Source organism: Lissotriton vulgaris, chromosome 12 (genome assembly GCF_964263255.1).
Source record: "Lissotriton vulgaris chromosome 12, aLisVul1.2, whole genome shotgun sequence".
NCBI classification, from domain to species: domain Eukaryota; kingdom Metazoa; phylum Chordata; class Amphibia; order Caudata; family Salamandridae; genus Lissotriton; species Lissotriton vulgaris.
This window is the reverse complement of record NC_141700.1, coordinates 138,642,984-138,665,274: the sequence shown is the minus strand read 5'-3', so window position 1 is coordinate 138,665,274 and position 22,291 is coordinate 138,642,984.

Here is a 22,291-nt window from a genome sequence, read left to right as displayed (position 1 = left end):
ACCTAATTTTGTGATCTTGACAAGTTCTACTGAAGCAAGTTTTGGAATCTTGACATGTTCTACCACTGTTTTATAAAGTATTGCAATTATCACAGGTTCGGCAACTGTTTAAACAGGTTTTGTAATACTGACAGGTGCTATCGCTGTTTTACCAAGCTTTGTATTCTTAATAAGTTCTACACTAACATGTTTTGTAATCATGACCAGTGCTAATGCTGCTTTCCCACATTTTACAATCTTGACTAATTCTCTAATTTTTTGTTATGTTTTGTAATCTTGGCAGATTCAACTGTTCTTTTTCCTAATTTTGTACGGTAAGTCTGTTTGACACACTTTTGCTGGTGATTCACGCCTGCACACCGCCTGTCTATATTCGTAGCTGCTGCGATCACACCTCTGCCTTGAAGTATCAGGTGGTTTTTCCCTCGACAGTACAGTGAAAGCCAAAGCTTGAGAAAAATTATCAGAAAAAATTAGCTAAAAATACACTTTTTGCGATTTGAGTGGAGTATGTCATACAAATCCATATAGCAAAACCATATGTCTCTGTGTCAAGCAAATGTAGGTCTCTGCGACACCGCTTATATCAGGTACATCAATTCAAATTTACTGTCACCTAGCTTCCTTGACCTTTCTGTCTTCTATCCCTTACGCATATTGTCCTCTGTGAGGAAAGGGTTTCTAATGGGTAAAAGGCGGCTTCTGCTTTGTAGTTATTTCGCATCTGCATATTCTGCATCATTATTAAATTGACCACATTCATCGTATACTTCATGATCCACTGCATAATCTGCAGATTACATTTTTTTTATTTCTAGCTCAAAAGGTTCAGTTCAAAAGTTCCCAAGAATACTTAATATGTAACATACAGCTAGATTCATCATAGTGACGGTTTGCGAGTCCTTAATAGCGATTATTAAGGAATCGCTATTAAGGACTTGCAAAACGGGATTCATGTAGGAATCGCTAAATAAATTGCGATTCCTACACATTCCTTATTTGCGATTTTAGGCTCATAGGAATGAATGGGGAGTTATTCCTTATTTACGATTAGCAATTTGCTAATCGCAAATAAGGATGCGATTTCAAGGGTGCCAGGGGTGTCCAAAGGACACCCTGTAGCACCCCTGAAATGTAATCTACATTGGTGTTGCACACACACATGTCCAAAGGACATGTGTGTGTGTAACATGCAACTTAGAAAAATGCATTTAAATGCATTTTTCTAAGTTTTCGCTTTTTACCACAAGGTTTGACCTCACGGTAAATAGCGGCCCAAAATAGCGATTTCGCAATTTTTAAATGCTTCTTGAATTGCATTTAAGGAATCTCTAATTGAGATTCCTTAAATGCAATTATTCACAAATATGCGATTTCTAAAAATGCGATTTTTGCATTTGGGATGATGAATCCCAAATGCAAAAATAGCTCTTGCAAAGGCCCAGATTCTCAGAATCTGGCCCTTTGCGAGCTGTTTTCGGCTTGATGAATCTGGCCGTTATTGCAGATTCTGACTCATCGCAGAAAGCCATAGGTTGCCGTTCACCTCTTGATTACAGTAGTCAAGCATTAGGGATTAGAGAAATGATCCCAGATGGGGTTGACATCACTAAAGCAATCTAGCTCTTGATGGTTTAGTGAAGGGAGGGTGTGTCTTGTGCACAACAAGAAACAAAAAACAAGTCCCTTGATTTCTAAATAGATTCTGAACATGTTTTACGGATAGCTTTGCCTGGAAACGTTTTGTTTCAATGTAGTCGCCATTTATTGCTGTCATACAGCATTTTTGAAACAGCAGTATTTGAAAAACCAGTCAAAATTAAGAAAGCCCCAAACATCTTCAACTCTTTCGTGATGTGATTCTTATAATCCAAAGGTTTGTTTCTTAAAGGCCCCTGGTGGAGCACTTACATAACTGGCTCAATTCATAAAGATTTAGGGATTGATCTAGAACTCGGCGGACGAGTTCCTCCGTCACCACGGTGGCGGATATTCCATTCACTCAAATACAAGATCCCTATTATATCCTATGGGATTTAAATTTCGATGGACGGGATATCTGTCACCGTTGTGGTCGAGTAACTCATCTGCCGAGATCTAAATCAGACCCTTAGTAAGTGTATGTGCAACTCAAGCTCGTAATTCTGTAAATCTGGGGTACGCCAGGATGACTTGTGGCCTTCTCATGGATTTCAGGAATAAGTCTGAAGTACTACAAATGTAAAGCACAAGAAATTCTTTGTGATTGGGCTCAGCAGGGCTTTAAGTGGGACGAAAAAACTAGGGGAGCTCTCACAGGGGCGTGGCCTATGTAATTAAGGACGTGTCTTAAAACATATAGGATAAACATCTATGCTTAGCATAGTGTGACGCCAGCCTTATATTTTGCTGTTTCTGTCATTGCATTCAGATATATGATACAAGTAACATCATACCTACAACAAGTCAGGACTATTGGCTTTGTCAATGGTTGTTAGTTGCATAAGATAAATAAGCATTAACTATGGCTTGTATATAATATTGAAAAAGCTTCCACTTGAAGCCCTGGTGACACCACGACAATGTTGCTGCTCCTGAGTTTCAAAAAGAGAAGGGAAATCCAGAGAGAAAATGACTCTGTTTAAAGGATTTTCCTTCCCCTAAAATGCCCACCTGGCATGACGTCGTGCCGTAACTTCTCCACTAGTGAGAAGTGAGCAGTGTGAGCACGCGCACATCCATGTGCCTGCTGTCACTGCAGTCCAGAAAAAAATGGACCGCCTGTGCCAGGGCACAAAACAGAGCCCAATAGAGACCCGCTTCGAGGCCCCCTTTAAAAATCTGTTGGTGCTCAGACCCGGTGAGACCCGGCCCACTTAAAGCCCTGGGGCTCAGTGTATATGCTATATATTTACTGTTCTGCTGGGCTGCTTCATTGTGGCAAGGAGTATTTTCAGAAGCCGCTTTAGGTGAACATAGAATAACCCTGTCGCTGTTCCAGGGACAGATTTTAAAACGTTGCGAACACCTACAGAATATAAAAGTTTTTTATATCACAAGAAGCATGTCTCTGTTCTGTTGGGTGCAACACTGCATATGATTTGCCCAAAATATTTTATCCTTCATTTTAAAAGGGGGAGTATCGCCACTTGATGCTCCTGCCCTTGAATGTAGGATACATTCATTAATTGTTAGTGAATAATATTTTGAAAAGTATCTGTCGATTTTTTTAAATGTTTTTTTTTAGGAGGCAACTGCATTTTTTAAAAAGCATTTGATCAATTAGTTCTTTCAACACCTGTGCTTATTTAAATGTGAAAACAACAACGTAGCAACGTCAAATAATAATTTGGTTTTATTCTCATAATATGAAACAAAATTTGTTTTTTATTTGCACACATTTCTGCCTATCAGGGGGATTATTTGATCCTGCATTGCCGTATAACTCCAGGGGTCCTGTCAGTCTAGCTTTTGGGTACTATAGGGACGTCAGACCCTACAGTTTTCCCGTCGGTTTACCTGCACTTGTCTTTGAAAGGCTATACTTTCTAAATCGACAGAGTCATTGGAAATTTATGAGGCCACACCATTCCCAGCGTAGATCTAGATTGGACTTACTTTCCACATAAATCATCATTCATCATAGGCTGTTTAAATGTTACCTTTCATCAAAAAAGGAACTAGCTGAAACAGATAAAAGGTTGCTAATACTACTGCATGGGGAGAGCGTCAGAAACGAAGACTCTTTGCAGATCCCCTACTTTTCAAACTACCTCTCAATTACTGTATTTTTGTCTTAAAGATGGGGTCATTTTGCCCAGATGGCGTTAGCATGGTAAACAACCTTTACAACGCAGTAAAAAGAAAACGCAATACATTCACAGCGCAGCTATGACAATGCAAGTCATTACCACGACTTGCACTGGAGGGCGCTCTAGACTAAGGAATAGTAGATTTACTATTCCAACACCTTCCCTACTGTATGTAGGCTGGAGTTGGAATAGTAAATTATACTATTCCTAAGTCCAGCACCCTACAGCGCAAGTCGTGGTAACGACTTGCGTTGTAAAAGCTGCGTTGTGATGTACCGCAATCATTTTGATCGCGTGGTAAGGTCATACATCCGTTAGCATACCAAAAGGATGGTCTCGAAAAATGTAATTCATCTGCAGCACCAAAACAAATTCCATACTTAGGGCCTTATTACGATGTCGGCCAGATGAAAAAGGAACCACCTGACCTCAGGTTGGCGGTTCCGACCGCACTAATATGATGCGACAGTCCATAGTGCGGTTGCAAGCATCCATTTCACAATGGAAGCTTGTGCGACCCGCAGCACAAGCTTCCATTGAAAGATGGATGTCTTGAAACATCCCTGCACCATGTCACAGGCACCTCATGGTGCCTGCCACACGGTGCGGGGATGTTTAGGGGGCACAGGCCCAAATGCGGAGGGACATGGGGAAAGGGGGCCCTGCTAAGTGCTCCCAATGTCGCTCTCCGAAAGGCCGACATGGAATGGATGTCAGAAACCGATGAAAGGAAAAAGTCCCAATACTTCCCAATAGGGAAACAAAAACTATTGTATATAACCCTCATAACTCAAATGGGATACATTTTTTTAACATTGTGATAACTTGAATTGACACAATTTTAACTTACTTGTATGGCACTGTAATTTTGTATTCATTAACGTATTACATGTAATAAATTGTACAATTTTCTATATTGATTCATTTCATTGTTCACTTATTTGCTTCTATTATTGTAATGTGGTTGCTAAGTTTCTTACAGCCTGATTCATCAAGCCGAAATCGGCTCGAAAAGGGCCAGATTCTGAGAATCTGGCCCTTTGCGAGCACTATTTTTGCATTTGGGATTCATCATCCCAAATGCAAAAATCGGTAATAGCGATTTCGCTATTTTGCGAGGAATTACATTTAAGGAATCTCTATTTGAGATTCTTTAAATGCAATTCATCATCCATTTAAAAATTGCGAATTCGCAATTTCGGCACGCTATTTACCGCAAGGTCAAACCTCGTGGTAAATAGCGAAAACGTAGAAAAATGCTTTTAAAAGCATTTTTCTAAGTTGCATGTTGCACACACACATGTCCTTTGGACATGTGTGTGCACAACACCTGTTTCAATTTGCATTTAAGGGGTGCTACAGGGTGTCCTTTGGACACCCCTGGCACCCTTTAAATCGCTATCTTATTTGCCTTTTGGCCCATAGGAATGAATGGGGAGTTATTCCTTATTTGCGATTAGCAATTTGCTAATCGCAAGTAATGAATGTGTAGGAATCGTAATTCTTTTTGCGATTCCTACATGAATCCCGTTTTGCGAGTCTGTAATAGCGATTCCTTATGAATCGCTATTATAGACTCGCAAAACGGGTCTTTGATGAATCAAGCTGTTAGTATTTTGAGTTATGAGGGGTTATATACAATAGGTTTGGTTTCCCATTGGGAAGTATTGGGACTTTTTCCTTTCTTTGATTATACATCACTCCTTTCCCGGATTGTACCTGTAAGGAGACCTCCCTTCTTTTTGATCATTGTCAGAAACCGACATCATAATCCTGACGGCTCCGCCATCTTCATTAAGAGATTATGCAGACTTTCCGACGGGCATCGGAATTCCTCCGCAGGTTTACTTCCGACCGGCGTCATCCTAATATGGCGGTCGGTCTTTAAACTTACCATGAGGGTTGGAAAGCCCCACCCAACATCGTAATCAGGCCCTTAATGTAAATCAAACAGGTTGAAAAGAATAAATCCTGCCTTGTCATGCAAATGTTTTGAGTCACTGTTTATGCAAACGTCTGTCTACATGAGACACTGATGCTATAGCAGCAGCTATTTCAAGAGGAGAGGTGGAGGCACCCTGTCAAATGCTTTTTCTGTGTCTAGGGCTATCATGACCGCCGCATTGTTGCTTTTGGAGGTGTGATTTATTACGTGGCATAGTAGCCTTGTGTTGTCGTGGGACATTCTATTCTTCAGATAGCCCACTTGTGCCTGGTGTATTTGCCATACAGGCTGTCTGGAAGATCTTGATATTAGTTATGTTGAGGCCTCCTAGTTCCTTGGGGAGTCTTATTTTCTGAAGGCTGATTCTGGGTTTCTTCCCTCGCCATAGAAAGGTGTTTAGTAGTTTGTCTAACTTTTTGTAGAAATCGGATGTGTTGCTTAGAGGCAGCATGTTGAGCATGTAGTTGACCATGGGGGTGATCATCATCTTAATGGTCTCTATCCTACCCCACCACTTAGTGAATTTGGGCGTCCACCCCTCTAGTTTCTCCTTGATTTTGCCTAGAATTGCTAGTTCATTCTGGTCTAATGTTGTTCGCAGGTCTCTTTCGAAAAGGAGACCCAGATATTTAATGGCTTTCCTCTGCCAGGTCAGACCCGAGGAACCCAGAACTGTCTTGTAGGTATGGATGTTCAGTGGTTTGCACTCTGATTTCTCTCTATTAAGTTTGTACCCTGACACCTGGGCATACTGATCTATAGAGTCCATTAGAGCGTTAATAGATCTTTCTGGGTCTTTTGTCAAAATTAGGACATCGTCCGCGTATGCTGCCAGCTTGAAGGATTCTCCCTCTACCGGTATACCTCTGATGTTGGGGTTTGATCGTATCATGTTAAGTAGGGGTTCTATTGCCAGTAGGAAGAGGGCCGGGGATAGCGGACAGCCCTGTCTCGTTCCCCTGTTCAGTTCTAACAGGTCTGGCGTACACCCATTTACAACCACCCGGGGGTCAAGATGGTGCTGACCAATTGGAAAGACACAGCTAAGGCAACTTTCAAAGCCTGGTTTAACTGGGTCACGTTCCTACGGGCAGCCGACACCATAACAACGAACAGCCTACCGAACTCCGAAAAAAAATGCGAGTTGTGGATGTCGCTAGACAACTACCTGTCTTCCCATAAGCCTCCCTAAACGCCCAGACTAGAAAGGCTCACAATCCCTATGCATCACCTACTCAGCGACACAACTGCTCTCTACACTCTCCATATCTCTACACCTCTCTCTCTCCTTTCTCTTCGAGCCTCCAGGGGGGCAGAAAGACAACCAGACAGTACGCAAGGGAGGCGGGGGAAGTATAAAGGAACGATAAGAGGATGTAGCCAGCGTGGAAACATGGACTATGTACTTACAAGCACAAGCCAACAAGAGACAGTGTTGAGACAGTGTCCGCGCGACTCCCTCCCCCCATAAGGGGCGTTTTCTTTTCCCTATCCTCATTTTCCTATTACCCATGTGTTTTACTCTGTACCTTGTATATATGTCTTTTCAATAAAAACTACTGAACTAAAAAAAAAAAAAAAAGATTTCCAAGCATTTTGAAAGTCTGTTTAAAGTTGGTTAATGCAATTGCATGAAGTGCTTTGTATAATACACTCAACTCACATGAAGCATAAAGTGTCTCGTAGTGAATTATTTACATAACTTATTATACAGTATCCCATGGCTAGTATTTAAAGGAAAGAGTGGTTTTTGAGGGCTTATATTGCAAACAAAGAATGAACCCAAGTTTTAGAAATGCTAGAGACGAATCTTTTAGTACAGGAAATGTACATATTTGGGATTGTTTACTGTGGGGTACAGCGCTGTATACATTTTACAGAAAAAAGATTACCTTTGGAGGAGGAGCTACGCTAGCAAGCAAGATGGCCGCATAAGCTCCCGGCTCCGCCGACCTTCGCCAGCTGCTCGTATATCCTGCAAGCTATCCTGTTTTCACACCGGACTCCCGTGTACACGAGGAGTGACTGACTCTGAAGGCGCAATCCCGAACCTTTTACCACATCGGGTGACGAAGATACGCCGTGTTTCATTCTCGGCCTATCTCAGCGTGGAACACGGGGCCTCGATTTCTAACCCATCCGGCCTGGAGTTGAACAACATCGGCTGTGAACTTTGGGCTTCGTCCGGTCTCCCGAACGGAGACACACTCTACCTGTTTTTGACGGCGATTTTGTATCCTGCCTGCACCGCACACGTTGCAGCGTGACACCTCGTTTGCTGCGGCCCCGTATCCGACGCCCGGAGACATCGTAAGCCTTTCGGGGGGTGCGGACGGGAGCCCTGACCAGCGGCAAAGGTGCAGAAATCGTGAGGTGAGAGCGCCCATTGTTGTTATCTGCTCCGGTTGTGCCTGCTACCCCGGAGTAATCGACCTCCGGGGTTCCCATCCTAATCTGTCGCTTTGCGAGAGGAGATGGAGGGGGCAGAAGGCACACCACCGCTGCACGCCGTAATGGCGGTCATTAGAGCGCTCCACTCACAGATCATCGTCAACTACCAGGCATTGTCGGTAACAATGGACGATCTTTGCCGGAGACCGGACGGTGGCTTTTCACCATCATCTCAGCCAGCTGTACTACCCACGGAACATTGTATGCTCAACTTTGAGGCCCCTGTGCGGAAGCCGGATTCCGTGTGCGCTGCTGATTCCTACAATGCAGATCACGCGCCCGTGAACATTGTCAGCGTCCCCTGCTTGAGCCATATCCCGCTGACTATCACTATGGACAACCTCGAGTGCCTCAACAAGATCACCTGTGACTATTGGAGAGTTTTATCATCCTTCCACGCTTTTCCTCACTTGCTCTGTGGATATCGTGAACTTTTATCCTTTATTTGGTTTGCTCATACTGACTTGAACTTTTATGAAAGCTTTGCCTCTCCCATTGCTGCTGTGGTCTGGGTTATAAGTGCTCCAGTGAAGATTCGCACTGGCCAGGGTTAGCTCGTGGGGGGGGGGGGGGGGGGCTTTTTAGGGTTCGGAAAAATATTTTAATCTGCGGCTGGGATTGTGACCTGTACAGTGCGGGAGTCGGGTGGTATGTATCATGCTTCCCGGGATTGATTGTGTATTTCGCTACATTCTAGTTTGATCTTGTTTCGGGGTGGTTGCATCTGGTGGGGGGTAAGGGAGTCCGGGAGTGTGTTTTTTGTCTCTCCTCCTCCGCTTCTCTTCTCTTTTAGGGACGCTTCTGGGCGACCGGCACGCTGCTAGTGGGTTAGGCCGTAGCCATTGCAGGGGTGCAGGGTGGTGGGGGGGTTTGTTATTTTGCCTTTGTTTTGTTCTATGGCCCCTTTTTCTTTTTCTCTATCTCTTTTTAGGGTATTCCTCTGGGCGACAGGCACGCTGCTAGTGGGGTAGGCCGTAGCCATTGCAGGGGTGCAGGGTGGGGGGTGCATGGGGGGTTTGTTATTTTGCCTTTGTTGTGTTCTATGGCCCCTTTTTTTTCTTCCTTCTCGCAGGGTCCGGTAGCAGTACTTTCGGTTTCATCCTGATGTATACGAGTAGGCGGGGTCTGGGGTGAGCGGCTACGATGCGAGATCAGTAGTTTTGTTCTTCTCCCTTAGTGTACTTATTAGCGCTTGCGTCTTTACTGTTTCTCTAACTTGATCTGCGACTACCTTCTCATACCTACCCGCATTTATTATACCTTCGAGTGTGTAGCTCCGGATATCCTGTATCGTCTTCTTTATCTTGTCTCTGGGGGGGATTAAATGTAAAATGAAACCTTATGTATATCCTTGATCCGAAATGTTTTCAATGCACCGTATATCCTTTACCGCAGCCGGACCCCAGGGTTGCCGGCTGAAGAGCTGTGTTATTGGAACTCCTGATACGTATCGCTTACATGTGGTGACCGGCCCCTGTGGTTGTAGGACTACATTTGTACTTTTTGTTGAACGATATAATAAAGGTTTTCAAAAAAAAAAAAAAAAGATTACCTTTGGAGACAGGAAGACAATCAGCTAGATGCATCAAGCGAAATACCGTTCGCAAAGGGGCAGATTCTCTGAATCAGCCCCTCTGCGACCGGTATTTATGCATTTGGGATTCATCATCCCAAATGCATAAATCGCTATTTGCGATTGCATTGAAGGAATCTCAAAATAAGATTTCTTAAATGCAATGCATGAATGTAAAATAGCTAGCGACTTCGCTGATAGGGGTCACTATTTACCGTGAAATCAAACTTCATGGTAAATAGCGAAAACTGTGAAAAATGCACTAAAGTGCATCTTTCAAAGTTGTATGTTACACACACGCATGTCCTTGGGACATGTGTGTGCGCAATACCAGTGTCCAGGTCAATTTAAGGGGTGCAACAGGGTGTCCTTTGGACACCCGTTACCCTTGAGATTGCATTCTCAAATTGCGATTAACTAATTGCTAATCGCAAATTGAGAATTCCTCCCCATTCATTCCTACGGGCCCATAGGAATCAATGAGTTGTCATTCCTTATTTGCGAATCGCACCCTGCGAGTCTCAGATAAGGAATATTTAGGAATTGCTAATATTTTAGCAAATCCTACATGCATCTGATTTTGCGAGTCCCTAAATGTGAATCCTTAAACTTTGCAATTAAGGAGTCTCAAATCGAACGTTGATGCATCTAGCAGAATGTTATTAAAATAGCGTTATTCTGACTTTACCTAAATTAAACTTATTATTTATCATTAGCCGATACCTTGAAGAGGACCTCTCAATGTACTCCTTTCTTCCTTAAGAAACCTTTGCATTTTATATTCTTCGTTTATTCTTTTTTGTAGCGGAATGAGTTAAAAGAATAAAATAGTACCACAACGTCTGAGGAATAATTTTACCTCGAATCTTGTGTTGCATAATGGATCTTTCCTTGCCACATAATTTGCCTTCTATTTGCCCCATAAATGACTCCACTCCGGCACATATTATGACCTTCTTTACCCCATTATTTTAATGGCAGTGCATATGGGTGACAGCGTCTTTACTAGACTTTCACCAATGCTGTTCCAGTTGGAATCTAGGCATGGATATAGCTTGTGCCTTTCAGATTTCTGTATAAATACTGAACAGCCAGGGAAATAAATCCAGTTCAATGAAGTTTCATTTTGGAAGTAGATATCAGAATGTAATGGTGACTATTGGTTTAAGATAGTACTTTTTATTTGACGATCAAGATAGGGAATTTTTTGGACAAAATACCAATGGTCCCAATATCGTGACCAAAATATCAAGGGATATATTTTGAAACAGGTAACTGCACAGAGAGAGGTAAGGATTTACTATTCTTAACTCCACATCTTCGTACCTTGAAGGTACATATATCACCAAGTTACGTATATGTAGAGTTAGGGATAGAAATTAATAAAAACATACCTTTCGATATTTTGTCCGTCAATATTCTGGTTACGATGTTGTGAACATTCAATATTGTGTACATGATTTTCCCCACCTAACCCTATTCAACCAATATTGTTTCCCTTCTTCTTTCTGTTATGCTGTAGCACCAGGATTTTTAATTCGCTGTTTGGAGTTTCCACCAGGGTTTGCCTCCTGGACTGACTATTCAGATGGTCACTTAGGAGTCAGTACAGAGGAGAGCGATTGTGAGTTGCACCAATGTGAATGTTTGCGCAAGTCGTTCATGAAAGACCTGTGCAATGATTCACATTTCTGATTCCTGTATGAAAGGAGCTCTAAGTAGGTATAATAATAATAACCTAAATCAATCCATCTCTTTTTTAATAATGTTTGCGCCTTATATTATCATGTCTTGTAGGTTATTCGTTAAGTGTAAACCTTGCCCAAGGGTGTATATATCAACAGGAGCCTACCTTCAGGGGAGGGGTTTGGGGTGTTACAACCCCCTCCCCAATAAATGGTTTTCCAGATGAATAGTTGGGTACAGGTGCTTTCAGTCGGGTATGGTGAGGTGCCTGTTGGATTTCACCCGGGATATTTGCATACATACACTGACAAAAACCCACACACACACATTCTCTCTCACTTCTATTTTGAAAGCCCTAAAAAACTATTTTACAGGATATTGTGTTTCTCTAATTTGGTACTTCTATTAATCTGTATTCCTCTTCCTTTCCGCTGCCTCTTATGCCTAACTCATGCTTGTAATATATTGTATTTTAACATTATATGCCAGCCTGATGCTTGGGACATCTAAAGCTCCCCCCGCCGGCACATCTTATTGACTACGCTATGCCCCTGCATAGCAAGGGGGATCCAGAGAAATGGGATAAACCATTACACTTATAGGGTTGTATAAAACCTGTGATTATGCACATATTGGAGTAGAAATTGTTTTTAGGTGCTTCCTGCATGGGAACAGCCTTAGTTGTAAAGGTAAAGGATTTCAGAATTTGGGAGTGTGGCAGGAAAAAGCTTAATTGAGAGTGCTTTCCATTCCGGAATTCCAGAGGGTTGATGTTAGGACTACAGGTTGGTCTTTAGCCACCTGCGAATTCAAGAACCTTAGTAAGATGGTAATTTTTTCTGATGAATGTTTTATACAGTATATTACATGATAAATCATATAATATGTTTTAAAATGATGCCTGCTGCAGTACAACAGCTGAAGAGAAAATGGGGTCACGTGTTAACATATTCTATGTTCATTGATGAGATCAACAGTCAAAAGGAGGACAGTCTTCAGGGAGTGACAAATGTAGACTAATGTAATAATCAAAAATGTGTTTCTGCGATTAACAGGGAGGATCATGAGAGTTTTAACAGTCCAGCGGGGATGCATACTGTCACAGGCCAGGCAGGCTTGCATGAAAGACAAGAACTACAAGAGTGACTCCTTAGGAAAATTGCCTCTTCCTACTTTCCAACCAACATACCTAAATTCCTACAATGTAAATCTTGATGACTAGCCATTTAAAGAATGTTCGTACAATTTTGAACTTTGTTCAAGTTCAAGTTCATAAATTTATATAGCGCACTACTCACCCAGAGGGTCTCAAGGCGCTTGGGGAAGGGGGTGTTTTTACTTATCGAATATCCAAGTTTTAAGTTGCTTTCTGAAGGAGGGGTGGTTCTGAGTAAGGCGAAGGTGGGTGGGGAGAGAATTCCAGGTCTTGGCCGCTAAGTAGGAGAAGGATCTTCCCCCCATGGAAGATCTATGGATGCGCGGAATTGTGGCGAGGGCTTGATTGGACGATCGTAGTTGGCTGGAGGGGGTGTAGAAGGACAGTCGCGAGTTGAGGCATTCGGGTCCTAGGTCGTAGAGGGCTTTGTGTGCGTGGGTGAGGAGACGGAACGTTATTCTTTTGTTGACGGGGAGCCAGTGGAGGTCTTTCAGGTGACTGGAAATGTGAGCTTGACGAGGGATGTCCAATATGAGTCTGGCTGAGGCGTTTTGGATGCGTTGCAGTTTTTTCTGTAGTTTGGCTGTGGTTCCGGCGTAAAGGGTGTTTCCGTAATCCAGTCGGCTGGTGACCAGTGCGTGGATGACCGTCTTTCTTGTTTCGGTGGGGATCCAACGGAAGACTTTTTTGAGCATGCGTAGGATGTTGAAGCATGATGATGAGACGACGTTGGCTTGTCTGGTCATCAAGAGGGAGGAGTCCAGGATGAAGCCCACGTTACGTGCGTGATCTGTAGGTATGGGTGCGGTTCCCAGGGCTGGTGGCCACCAAGAGTCGTCCCAGGCAGAGGGGGAAGAACCTAAGATGAGGACTTCCGTTTTGTCCGAGTTTAGTTTTAAACGGCTGTTCTTCATCCACTCGGCTACTTCTTTCATCCCTTCGTGGAGGTTGGTTTTGGCAGTGTCTGGGTCTTTGGTGAGGGATAGGATCAGCTGGGTGTCGTCTGCGTAGGAGATAATGTTGAGGTTGTGTTGGCGCGCAATGGATGCGAGGGGACTCATGTATACGTTGAAGAGGGTGGGGCTGAGTGAAGATCCTTGGGGTACTCCGCAGATGACATTGGTGGCTTCTGAATTATAAGGGGGGAGGCGGACTCTCTGGGTTCTTCCGGCGAGGAACGAGATGATCCAGTCCAGTGCTTTTCCTTGTATTCCAACGTTGCTGAGGCGTTGAATGAGGGTGCTGTGACACACTGTGTTGAAGGCTGCGGAGAGGTCAAGTAGGATGAGGGCGGCTGTTTCTCCATTGTCCAGTAGGGTGCGAATGTCGTCTGTTGCTGCGATGAGGGCGGTTTCGGTGCTGTGTTTGGCTCGGAAGCCGGACTGTGATGGGTCGAGGGATTTGCTGGATTCAAGGAAGGCGGCGAGCTGACTGTTGACGGCTTTCTCAATTACTTTGGCAGGGAATGGAAGGAGCGAGATGGGGCGGTAGTTCTTAAGTTCAGTGGGGTCTGCTGTGGGTTTCTTCAGAAGGGCGCTGAGTTCAGCATGTTTCCCACTTTCCGGGAAGGTAGCGGAGTTGAAGGAGCAGTTGATGACATCGCGGAGATGGGGTGTGATGATCGAGTCAGCTTTGTTGAAAATGTGGTGGGGACATGGGTCGGTTGGCGATCCTGAGTGTATGGAGGTCATCAGGCGGATGGTGTCTTCGGTGGTGATTGGGTTCCAGGCGTAAAGGTTGTTAGAGTGCGGTTTTGGTTCGGGGGTGGGTGAAGTGGACTGGTTTTCGGGCTGGTATTTGAAGCTGTTATGCAGTCAGTTAGTCAAATATCTTTATTCGGCTATATTTCAGCCATAAAAGAAAACTTCATTAAAAAAACATTTCCAGAGTAAAATATGAACAACAAATAATGATTCTATCCTGATCACAATTTCATTCTCAGGATATCAATATTCTAAATAGTAATTTCCACCGAAAATATCTTGAAAATTTTAAACCAGGGTATGAGTAAATTCATAAAATAAAATAATTTGCCAACAATGTCCAGTAACCGAACAGCCGAAGAAATATATCTGTAGATGATTGGGCAAGTAAATTCATCATTTAAAAGCTGGAGGTGATGTAATGCTGCCCGACACTTTCTAATATTTAAAAAATGTAAAACAGGAATAATAAAAGCATGCCTCAGTGTATTGTAAGTTTACAAAACAACGTTGTTACAGAAACAGATAATTGCTGTCACAAGCAAGTAAATGATGTTAATAAACTTTTACGTGTACTATAGTACCTTACAGGGGCTGTCAGCCTGCCATTTTGACCAGTGGTATGTTATTATGTCATTAACATTTTTCTTCTGCCGACTACAGTAGACATTGTGGAACAATTGGTTGGCCCACTTCAGGCATCGGCTATCTTCAAGTGAGTGACAGCATTATAGCTTTTTACAAGGAGTACATCCATACCCAAAGTAGTTCCCGTAAGTGGCAGGGACTACTATTGCAATGCATGCCTTTTAAGATTTAAAAAAATGTTGGTTTTAGACATTGTTTTTTTCAGATTGATATGATTTCAACCTTCAGCATACATTAACCACATGGCTGCTGCGGGGATTTTTGCGCTGTGCTGGACATTCATATTTTACATGTTTCATGACGAGCTCAGCTCGTCATCAGCACACGACACCCGTGGGTGATGACGAGCTGAGCTCGTCATCAGCATCGAAAGGGTTAATTGAATAAACAGAAAGATAAAGATTTGTCATATAGAATACATAATAGCTCTAAGAAAAAAATCAACCAACAAGATTTAAGCGTATCTGGAAATTATTTGATGCAAGCCTGAAAAATCTGAAAATGTATATAGATTTCGACTAATTTCACTCCCATAAATTGCACGGGGTCTAACTCGGTGAATATGAAATATCCAAGTGTTAATGAATAGGAATAATCATAAATATCTATATATTTATCTATATATATGTACTAGCAGCCCTTCCCGACGTTGTCCGGGTATGAATTGCTGCCGGCCTGTAGTATATTGTTTTGTAGGATTTCGTTTTGATAGAAATTTCTTATCTGTGGCAGGCCTGTGAAACGCTCCGATTCACAGTGCACTGCTGATGCACTTAAGAGTGCGCGTTCAGTAGTGTGTGAACTCGAGTTTCCCTACTTTATTTTTCCTTGCAATATTATATAGCGCGAACTTGACAACATGGCATGAGCACAATTTACATTACAGAAGAACACATTCATTTGTGGTAGGCACGGGGAGACAACGCGATTTACCTGGAATCACAGGATGTTGAGCTGATGCCGAGTTTCGAACGTAGCTCCCCAGCTCTAAAGTTCGCAATTCTAGAACTTGTGGCGGGAGGTGTGTTCAAAAGTGTATGTCAGTGCTGGCCATCAATGAGAGAGATCTGTGCATTTTTCAAATGGGCGGTGAAATAATAGGAGTATGTTGCTGGAGATGTGGGCCGCCGTGCCACCAATGTACTTACCGGGGGAGGGTAAACACCCATTATTCCGCAACTTTCTTTCCGCATACCATCACACCGCATAATTTCATTACGAAAGTACCATGACTCCGCAATGCCATTATAACGCATGGCATTACATTTTATATGCTTTTACTACGCATACATTTACAACGAAATTCGTTGTAAGTGCATGAATGGTAAAAACATTTTTTTTTATATTTGGATAAGGTAAGTATGGGTATAGGGGTATATGTTTTGGGGTACTGAGGTATATGTTCTTGTGTGTTTGGGTATTTTTAGGGTTCAGAGCTAGGTTTGGATTTTGGGGTATAGGGGTATTTTTAGGGTTACGGGATTAGGTTTGGGTTTTGGGGTACAGGGGTATTATAAGGGTTCAGGGCTAGGTTTGAGTTTTGGGGTACAGGGGTATTTTTAGGGTTCAGGGCTAGGTTTGAGTTTTGGGGTACAGGGGTATTTTAAGGGTTATGGGGTAGGTTTGGGTTTTGGGGTACAGGGTTATTTTTAGGGTTCAGGGCTAGGTTTGTGTTTTGGGGTACAGGGTTATTTTTAGGGTTCAGGGGTAGGTTTGGGTTTTGGGGTACAGGGGTATTTTAAGGGTTCAGGCCTAGGTTTGGGTTTTGGGGTACAGGGGTATTTTTAGGGTTTAGGGATATGTTTGGGTTTTGGGGTACAGGGTATATTTATAGGGTTAAGATGGGTTAGTGTTTAAGGGTGTTGGGGTATTTTAAGGAGTAAGGTTGGGTTATGATTATGGGGTGCAGGGGTATTTAAAGGGAGCAGGGTGGGATTAGCACCCAATATGAGGCATGGCATGAAGGGCGGAACGTACCACACGCCCCCAGCGTTTGTCACGCCCCCAGCACACGCCCACAGCACAACGCAGACACGCCCACAAGGGACTACTTTGCTGGCACGGTTCTTTTACCTTTTAAATGTATATGGTGGGCGTCTGCATAGCCTATGTCATTCTGCTGCAACTGCCCTTTCCAACGCTGTATTGGGTGTTCTGATTGGTGCTGTGGTTCCTGAGATTACACGCCTCAAAGGTTTGGGCTCTCTCTTTATTATATTAGTATGGATATATCCCTTGGGTATTTAGGTGGAATAACTATAATATGTAAATACATTACATTTGGTGTTGTGTTCCTTATGTGGTTTTTCCCTACTTGACAATAATAAATACATTTTAAAAGACCAATTTCCCTATATGAAACAGGGCATTGTTTTAATAGGTTATCAACATTACAGACAAAGGCAGACAATTAAAATACATTTGCAAAAACGACAAAATGGAACAAAAGAGAAAACAAAAATAAATTAATTATTTAAAATGAAATATAACAGGATGGAAAAGTACTGAAGGGCAATAGGGAAAAGTGAAACAAAATTGACGGCGTACTCATCTTGGAACTGTATGCGCTCTTGGGCGCTGTTCCCTTTCGAACCAACCAACTGCCTAGTTTAAACAATATATGTCACTAAAGGCTTTTAAGCCGCTTAGTCTCATACAAACATTCCCAGAAGGTAAGAAGGTCGCCTTCTTGTTTGCAGCAGGTCCATCTGTTTCCTGCCTCATTGGTGAATTCCCTTTGAGACTTATTGCACTAAACATTTAGGTAATTATAGGAGGGGTTTGCTTTGGCAGGTTTATATCTTGTTTCCTTTTTTTGTTTAAAAAAATAAAAGAACATTTCTAAATTTAAGCAATGAGATTTTGTTGCTTACAACACATCTAGTCCTCATTCCAGCTCAGTATAACATCCTTCTTTTGTTTCTCTATTTAGTAACTTGGAGTAACTGGTCCCCTCACTCTCCTCATTCCTTAAGAGTGGGGAAGATAATCTTAGGCCTGTTTTACCATACCCACAGTGAATGTTCGGCAGTGGGGACATTACACTGGATGAATTTAACACTGGATCCCCCCTTCAGATTTTAGAATTTAATTACACTGTATGAGTTGTGAACATGACATCAACGCCAGCCATCAATGAGACTGAAACAAACTTTTTACGTCTGGATTATGGCAGCACATCTTTCAAAAAGACCTATTGTTTACATTATACATTGAAAGAAATTAGACCCACCCCATTCAACCATTGGCTTTCTTCAAACAGCATCTTTCAGCTATTGGCTTGAGACTTTGTCAATTACATCTTGGTTGCATCATGTGAAGTACTCATCTTTCACCTAATGCCATTGTCTGTTGGGTGTATCCTTTCAGATTCACTCAAGTCCTTGCCTTGAACTGCATGCGGAACTATTAAACAACCATAGGCCTCTCTGTATGCTTCTACTGGTTTTATCCTGTGTGTGTCACTCTAATATGCCACCACTTTATGTGTTTAATCGAGATCTGTTGGCTTTGCCAGTATTCTTTGCCAGGTCACAGCCATCCTTTAATTTTCCAGGCCCTGGTGCATTCTGATGTGGCTAAAGGAAAGCCTGACTTTGAAGGTTCTGTCAAAGTTATTTTATGTCAGTATGTACTATTTAGTTTCAATCACATTTTTGATGATTATTAGGTATCTGATATGGTTTGTGTTTGAAAAAGGTGAGGTCCTGTAACATATGGGGTGTTTTCCGAATGAACTATGTTAGCCCTAAAGTGTCCACGCGATTAGCCTTCTTCGAGTGTTAATGTTAGACGGTGTTCTGCCAGGTAGTGATGTAATCAAGAAGAGAGACCTCAAGGGACAGGATCCCAACATATTTTCACCCAAGAGCTATATCTAATCAAAGAAATGTATAATCCCAACAGGAAGGCTAGATTTACGTCACAATCCAGGAGGAATCCAGGAGAAAGCACTGGAATGGATCGTCTCCTTCCTCGACGGAAGAACACAAAGAGTCCGCCTACCATCGTACAAGTCAGAGGCCACCGAAGTCATCTGCGGCGTCCCGCAAGGATCCTCGCTGAGCCCTACTCTCTTCAACGTCTACATGAGCCCCCTCGCGGCCATCGCACGCCAACACAACCTCAACATAATCTCCTACGCCGACGACACCCAGCTGATCCTCTCCCTGACCAACGACCCCGCCGCCGCCAGAGCCAACCTGCACGAAGGGATGAAAGAGGTAGCCGAGTGGATGACGACGAGCCGCCTGAAACTGAACTCAGATAAGACGGAGGTCCTCATCCTGGGCTCCTCGCCCTCCGCCTGGGACGACTCCTGGTGGCCCCCCGCCCTGGGCACCGCACCCAAACCAACGGACCACGCACGCAACCTGGGCTTCATCCTGGACTCCTCCCTCTCCATGACCAGGCAAGTCAACGCCGTCTCCTCGTCGTGCTTCAACATCCTGCGCATGCTGCGGAAGATCTTCTGGTGGATCCCCACAGAGACCAGGAAGACCGTCACCCAGGCCCTCGTCACCAGCCGACTGGACTACGGCAACGCACTCTACGCCGGAACCACCGCCAAGATCCAGAAGAGACTCCAGCGCATCCAGAACGCCTCAGCTAGACTCATCCTCGACATCCCACGACACAACCACATCTCCGGACACCTAAGAGACCTACACTGGCTCCCGGTCAACAAGAGAATCACCTTCCGCCTCCTTACCCATGCACACAAAGCTCTCCACGATCAAGGCCCGAGCTACCTCAACAACCGCATCAACTTCTACGCTCCCAAACGCCACCTCCGATCTGCCAGCCACGCCCTCGCCGCCGTCCCACGCATCCGCAGAGCCACCACAGGAGGAAGGTCCTTCCCCTACCTGGCCGCCAAGACCTGGAACTCCCTCCCGGCCGACCTGCGCCTGACCCAAGACCACCTCTCCTTCAGGAAGAAGCTCAAGACCTGGCTGTTCGAGCAGTAGCGGCACCCCCCCCCCCCCCCCCAAGCGCCTCGAGACCCTACGGGTAGGTAGTGCGCTCTATAAATGTCTTTGATTGATTGATTGATTGACAAGGGACAGAATCTCACCAGAGGATGAACCAAGGGGCATATCAACAAGCGGCAGTGATAATTATCGCTGGCTGCCTTTAGCGTGAGGAATTTTATCGCTTGCTATCTCAGATAATTATCGCTGTGCTAGCGCCGTATTACCAACGCAGAGCGCAATGGCGATAATTATTCCTGAGATAGCAATGTTTTCCATGGAACATCGCTGGTTTTCCAGCGATGTTCCATGGAAAACTGCGATATCCTTGTTGATAGGGCTGGGTGGTCTCAGCCCTATAATCCACCACCCATTGACTAGCTTTGTTTAGTCAAAGGAAAAGCAGGCGTAAGGTAAGTAGCGATAACCAAGGCTAGCGCTACTTTTCTTATCGCTATGCTTGTTAGCATGCCCATTGATAATTGGAGAAATGTCAGTTAGCGACATTTCTCCAGTTATTTTGAGCTGGAATGCCCACTTTGCATCTCAATAGAAATGCAAAGGTGGGCGTTATAGGAAAGGGCGCTAAAGCAAGGACTCATGCGGTAGCGTTACCTTGCTAATATTGTAATAAAATTATGGCTGCTTTTCGGCCGAAAACGGACGCAAAAGCAGCGTTAATTTTTTTGCCCCGCCTTGTTGAGATGCCCCAAAATCCCACCCAAGGGAAGGCACTGTCACAAAAATGGTAGTCAGAGAAGCCTTTTCTTAAGGGGCAACATTATACCCTTAATCCCCATCAGTGCCTTAGAGGGCGCCTTCTTCAGGGCAAGATCCACAGTTAAAAATGCCCTTGATGCTCATGCTCTCATGATAAACCATTCTCACTACTAGCCGCCCCTTCACCGAGACTGGTGCAGTGGGTACTCCATGCCTGGAATAACCAATCTCGTTCCTCTCATTAACAACATCCTAACCAGGCAGGGAGTCTGGTGGAGGTGGTGTGTTTCTACTGATTTACTGAGAAGGATGAATGGCATTTCATTTGAGTATCTGCTACCCAAGTAGTCAGTGAAACATCCACATCTTTTATGGGTGCAGTGATACATCATCCTCCAAGGAAATGCCACACCACCTTTCCATCTGCTCTACTGAATCCCACTTAACATATTCTCCTGCTCAAATAATGTCTGTATAGTTGGCAACATTAATTTCTAGGCACACTTTCAGTTAGGTTTTAGACCCCATAAAAGCATGCAATCAGAGTTTTGGGTTTTCGGTTTAAACTGATTATTACCAAAAACCGCACTGAATCCAAAATGTGCATTTCACTGGAAAGTAGAAGACACTGGGCTAGATGTAGGTAAATGGCATTTACCGATTCGTAAATACCGAATTTTACCGGTAAATGCCATGTAGGTAAATTTTCGGTAACAATTACCGAATCGTTAAGATTCGGTAATTACCAAATCGGTATTTACCGATTCGGTAATTGCCATTGATTCCTATGGCCTTGAGGCCCATAGGAACCAATGTCAATTACCGAATCGGTAAATACTGATTCTGTAAAATTACCGAATTGTCAAGGGTGGCAGGGTGTCACTTTGACACCCTGTTACACCCCTGATTCAGGCTTGTGTGCCATGTGACACACATACATGCCCTTAGGGCATGTATGTGTGCCACATGGCACAGGTGTACATGCACAGATTTGCATGTACACAGGTATTCGTTATTTACCACCAACTAATAGTTAGTGGTAAATAACGAATTCTTAAGGCCCTGTGGGACTGTTTTCAGTGCCACCTACATCTCAAATTAACAATTCGGTAAATTTACCGATTCGGTAATTTACAAAATCGGTAAATTTACCGATTCGGTGAATTTACTGAATCAGTCATTTTTAAGCCCCCTACATCTAAAACTCGAAATAACGGTCGGTAACGGCCGAAATCGGCCGTTACTGACCGGTATTTGGCCACCTACAGCTGGCCCACTGAATTTGTTGTGCTTATAATGTTTTGGCATGCTGTGCTATCGAACCATTATATGTGCAGCCCTTATCACTAAGCACTTTCCTTTGATGGATGCTTATGTTGTGCCACATCAACAATCCTTGGGGAGCCCCCAACCTATTTTCAACCCCCTTTCCATACCACTTTCGGAGAATGGCTCACCTCAACTGGATTCAACCTGATGTCTTCTGCATGCGGTGTACTGCCTTTAATGGTAACATTATCAAACTGTGTTTGTTCTTCCTGCACAAGATGGAAAATCCACCTGGACAATACATGTGTGGCGACCGCTCAACAGAATACAGATATAAAGTAGGTGGTTGTGCAATTCTCCCAAAAGTCTGGGAGGA